This window comes from Aythya marila, assembly GCF_965140915.1.
Source record: "Aythya marila genome assembly, chromosome: 3".
NCBI classification, from domain to species: Eukaryota; Metazoa; Chordata; class Aves; order Anseriformes; family Anatidae; genus Aythya; species Aythya marila.
In genome coordinates, this window is record NC_139044.1 from 114,902,467 (window position 1) to 114,908,466 (window position 6,000).

Below are 6,000 nucleotides of genomic sequence, written 5' to 3' on the forward strand. Positions count from 1 at the left end.
ACTGAAGGAGACATAGGAGGTCTGCAACATTACAGTAGATACTCGTTCACAACTGTCAGATAGCATTTTCAGGCACTTCTTATAGTTTGCTTTTATTTACTCCATTTATTATTATTATTATTTTAACAAAGAAACCAAAGCCATATTTATAGCTCTGCAAAGAACTGAAATGTGTGCTCCAGTTCATCCTCTTTCAGAAAAAGGTGGGAAAATTGTTACTTTTAACATTTTTCTCACGCTTTTCTGATCATAAAGGGATTTTAATGCATGTGTTTTCTCAGGATTTTTTTAATGATGTTTTGAATATGAATAATTTTTCAAAGAAGGTCTAATCATTATTAAAGGGACGACTGCTTACATAGGAGGAAACAGAGCTATCTTGATGTCCAAATCATGGGATAAATAACACACTGTACAAACTGTCTCAGTCCTACATCAGAAACAGTCCTATTGCACAAGCTCCTATAAAAGAAGTGGTGGAATGCTAAAATAAATATTTTGGTGGGTCATTCAACCTTTCTGCTGTTTATTTTTATTTTTTTTTTTATTTTTTATTTTTTTATTTATAGATTCAAAACACCTAGCACTCACAGAATTAAAGCCTCTGGCTAAGGATGCAAAATTGAGGCACGTTTTGAACTGAAAAACCACATCATTGTCACCTTTGCTCATATATTGCTGGGAACTGCAATCTTATATAAACATAAGGATAAACTAATTTGTACAGAGATGTGATTGTGAAGCTTCTGAGCTTAGCATCTTCAACTGTGTATGTGGAACAGAAAAAGGGCTTGATGTATATTTAGATTTTGGTTCTGCAGTTACAGATTATTCAAAATAGCCAAGATAATTGAATGTTACTACGTCACTACCTAATATATTGAAGTAGTATGAGAGAAGTTTGTAACATTCTCTCACTGGGAGCTGATACAGGAAAAAAAGACCTTGCCATAATTTTGACAAGTAAAAAAATATTTTTATTATAATGTTCATTAAAAAAAAAATAAAAGAAATATATTTTTAATGAAAGGAGTGAAAATTCTTCATACTCTGTAGGAAACCTGTAGAAATAACTGGTGTCATTCATGACACTTGTCTTTCCTTTTACCTATTTTGACATTATATCTGAAGCAGTATTGGAAAACATCCAAGCTGAGAAACCCATTCTGTCTTTGTCAATCATGTTTCCAAGTGGTATAAGCAATATTTAGTTTTTACATGGCTGTTACTGTAGAAAACGGTAGCACTCAATGTGAGAAATACAGTCAGAATATGAAGTTATCTGTGGTTTAATTTACTTGCTGATATTACAATAAATTAGCATGGTCGTAATGGTACTGGAGGCTTTAGGACTTGAAAAGTCTTGTGTGTATTCTGAAGGCATTCTTTGCAATAGCTATTCTTCCACATTTTCGTCTATACCACACCTGTTGCAAGTTCTAGCTAATCCCTGCTATTTACTTAGGCACTGCCTGCCAATTAAAATCAAATATACACCTACAATCAGCAGTCATGATCAGCTCAGCCTGGCTTAACACTGAATGGCTCCCAGCATCTCCAAAGGGAGTGTCATATTTAAATAATCCTAATGTTTAATGTCTATTTTAGTGGACAAATAGAAATGGATTAAAAGTAGCATTACCTTTATCTTTTATGGGATTAAAAGTCAATGCAACCTTAAATTGTCCTTGACAAACAAATTCTACATATGAAGTTTGAAGAACAAACAATAAGGATCCACTTCTTGGTTTTGGGGCCCTTCTGTGCTAATCATTCACATTATGACAGATTTGTGTAGCTTTGGTATATGTGAAAGTATAGCTAAAGAATACGAGCCCTAAAAGTCACTTTGCCAGCTGGGGTGCACAGTTTACCAGCTGTGCTTTGTGTACTATCTATCTTTGTATTCTCTCCAATACTACATGCACGTTGGGAGGGCAGGTTTTTTTGTCATGTTGACTGCTTACCTGCTAAAGACACTCTCGTAGTATGACTGTTCCCAGATAGCTTTAAGGATTTTACTTGCATTCTCCAGAGTTTACATCTCAACAAGACTTTCAGGCAATTTGTTAGCCTCAGTAAAATTTAATATAGTTTTTCAAATGACAGCTGATAGAACTTTAAATGCTCATGGTCTGGCACCATCTGAAAAGCAGGATGGAAAAGAAGAACTAAGAAAAGAAGAAGAACTAAGCTGAGAACAGCTGGTCTGAAAAAAAGTAGAAATATTAAGCTGTTAGGCTGTCTGAATGAAAAGACATCTGATAGTTGTATACTGTAGGAGGATATTAGTGAGAAAAAAAATACATTACCTTTTAGGACATCAAGTCAGCAGGAAAATTCTGGGGGGCACTAGAAGTAAGAGTTCCAGAAACAACAGGGACATACTCTCTGCAAGAAAGATAATGGTAGCAAAAATCAGTAGCTGCACTTGAGAGAACTTTATAAGTAAAAACATGCAATTTTTAGTGCTGAAACATGCTTTGTTCTTTTCCTCACGTGGCTGGCATTTGTTTAAGTTCATGCATTTTTTGCTTTGGTGAACTATTTGTGTTGATTTAGGTAAATCAAAAGAAGAACAATGTATACAGCAGCTTACTAATAGCAATCACACGGTAGAAGTTTCAATCTGAACAATTTTAAAATGTTCAGTGATGCACACAAAAAAAGAGATACACAGTATCAGCCTTTTTTTCAATATAATCAAACAGATTATATTTCCTTCTGAAATACTAAAAATAAACTTGATGAGTTCGATTTCTTATACAAACAAGGTGTTTTTTTTTTTTTTTTTAAATATATTTTATGTATTTTTTTAGGAGTAGAAGTAATTTCTCATGTGGCTCATATTAACTGGACTTTTATCAGTAGTTTTATAAGAACTCTGCTGGATAGTAACAAAGTGAAGTTACAGCCATAGAATGGTTTGAGATTGATCAACCTCATGATTTTGGTGACTGTGGGTTAATCTCTTTAATGAGATCTTATTGTAGAAGAAAGAGGTCTTATACAGTAAAAAAAATTGTGCTACATCATCCAGAGAACAAGTAAATGTGAAGTCAATAACATCCTGAAGTGACAAAGGTTATCCTGTATTCAATCCATGAAAAAAAATTCTAGAAAAATATGTTAATATTCAACCATGTATAAACAACATTGTCTTTAGCAACATTCACCTTTATTGGTATCTTTATAGAATGGACATAGAAAGGCACTGCCATTACTATGTAGCTTTTTTTTGTCTTCATTTGTTGTGTTTAGAAGTGGCGATGCTGAGAATCAGGTTTATGGACAGTACCTCGAAAGCATTGAGCAGTTTAGACACAGGTCCATAGTGGAAGATGGAATTACATGAAACTGCAAGAGTGTCATAGACTATACAGCTTGTCATGAGCTGAAAGTAAGTCTAGAAGACCACAGCAATCCCATTGGGACACTAGATCTAGGAAATGTTGTTTGTTTTTTTTTTTTTTAAACTGCACTGTAATACTTAGCAAAAAAGGGTAATTTACAGTTTTGCTAAGGTAGACTGTGATAGCTTGACTTTTGAATTTTTTGGACCACAATTTCAAAGCCATGTTAGAGTAAGGCAGCACTACCTTACCCAAATACTAGAAAGTTCAAAACCTAGTCAAAGGCTTGTAGGTGGATCACATGTTCTCTGCTTGTTTAGTTCAAAGGAGCTGCATGATTTACATATACTTTCTCTTGATTGTAAACAGGGGACTACTTTGGAAGTAATAAATTTGCAGTACAGAAATGATAAGACTAAGACTATGAGATCACATGCACTTGGTATAAACAGAAGACCAACTTGTTGCATTTGTTCAGTCATGAAGACGCAATGTACCTTTTGTTTTTTAATGGCATGATATGCGGTTTTAACCTGAAATTTGACAAGAGAAATAAGTAATGTAAAAATTTGTATTAATGAAGAGCTACTATTCAGAGTGTAACCATAAAGATTTAACACATATAGTTCAAATGCTATATGCATTAATAACATTAATAGTAAAGGTCTATTCTACCTTCCAATCTGCCCTAGCATTCCAGCAAAAGGACAATACGTGCTGAACAATGAAGCATAATTCCAAAACAAGTGGCTAACTGGTATATATTTTAAAAGGAAAGGCATCTAAAGAAGGCTTCTGCTTGCCTCAATTAGTTCCCTAGAAACTGAAAAACTAACATGAAAAAATCTAGTTTACTAGCTCAGTTTCAGTTATAAAAATATTTCAAGGATTTGCCATTGGATCACTGTTTTAAAATGGAATAAGACTAAAGTGCAGTAGACCTTAATGGTGTTATAATAAACGGATCTACAGGCATTCAAGTGATCTGTTTTCTCTTGAGACAAATTAATTGTGCACACAGTTCATAATCAATATATACTTAACAGAAATCTCTTTTCATAGATCATGGGACATTCAACAATGTTTCGTTGAATTAAACCACTTGTTCTCTGGTCTAGTTTCTTACATAACATGTGCTATAGGATTTCAGATCTTATTTCCAGCTTTAAGGACAAATAATTTATGGAGAAACTAAGATGTTACACTGGATAAGTCTAATCTTTATAGCAACTCTGCTGGCACCAGATTGCCATACATCAATTTGTTCCCCTGAAGACAGAAACTGCCATGACCTGTGCTGTTTTACAACCAGTTTTCCTGAAAGTGGAGGATAATCTCATATTTGCATTTCCTCCTCAGGAGAGGATGAAGCAGGAACTGTGAAGCCTAACCCTGACCCACGTGAAATAAACCTGCAGGGTAGCTAGAGGATCCTTCCCCCTTCCCTCTCTGCCACTCCCCAGTATTTTTCTTTCTTTGGAAGGCCAAAACAATCTTTTGCTATTTTTATTAAAAGTGTTCTCAGATATAATGTGATATAAAACTCTACTCCAAAATACATGGGTATGGATTTTCCGGTATGGTATATATTAGTATACAATTTATTGTATGATAATTACATATATTTTCTTGTTTTTTTGTTTTGATTCCTCATTTTTAAAGGTATTACAAGACACAGGTATTTATCAGTCATATCATCTCTTATAATATTTCAAGAAACTACTGACTGTTCCCAGAATTAAAATATTACTGCAGTGATTCATCATAGATTTCCTGTAGCTGGCACTGAATTATGATTATACAATATGTGACCATTTCAATGCTTATAAATATTATACGTGCTTTTACAGAAGTCAGTTTCAACACTGTGTCAAAATATTTACTTACCAATGATGTATTTGGGCTTATAATAGGCTAGAGGTTCCTGCTTCATTCATCCAAAGTAACTGAAGGCATAATTAACTGAAAGCAATTTCTATCCACTACTTGCATGAAGGAACATTTGTTAAACTTGCTATTGCCCTGCAAGCAACTATCAGATTTGTTATTGACAGTATCATATTGAGCTTCATTAACCGACAGCTCTGGCATCCTACACAGCTGCATGATCAGAACATGTTTAATTATAATCCCAGCCTACTATGCTAATTATTACAAATGCTTTCTAACTGTAAGAATGAAACCTAGTATTGCTGAATGAAGCAATAGCTGAGTTAGCTTTTTCTAGGTTGCATTTGACATGCAGACTGCATGGTTGAACAGAGGAACACTATAATTATTAATGACTGAAGGAAGGTTTTATCTAATTTGTAATATCTCTGAAACAGAGGCATAATATATTGTGCTCATTGATGTGTTACCACAACTTTATACTGCAATGATATCACTACTAAATGTTGTATGAACAGTGGAACTACTGAAGCTGTGGTTGGTAGATTAATATATCTGTACTTAAGTAGCTACATACAGGTGTATGCTAGATTTTCAAATTACATTGCAGCCAACGGAGCTCAGCCAACAGAGGGAAATCTACAGCAGTCCAGCTGACCAAGTCTCTAGATAGCTGCAAGATTATCATCATCTTTCTCCTGTTAGGGGCACAAATTTCCATTTCTATTCTCTATCTAGTCAGTAATTTTCATATAAT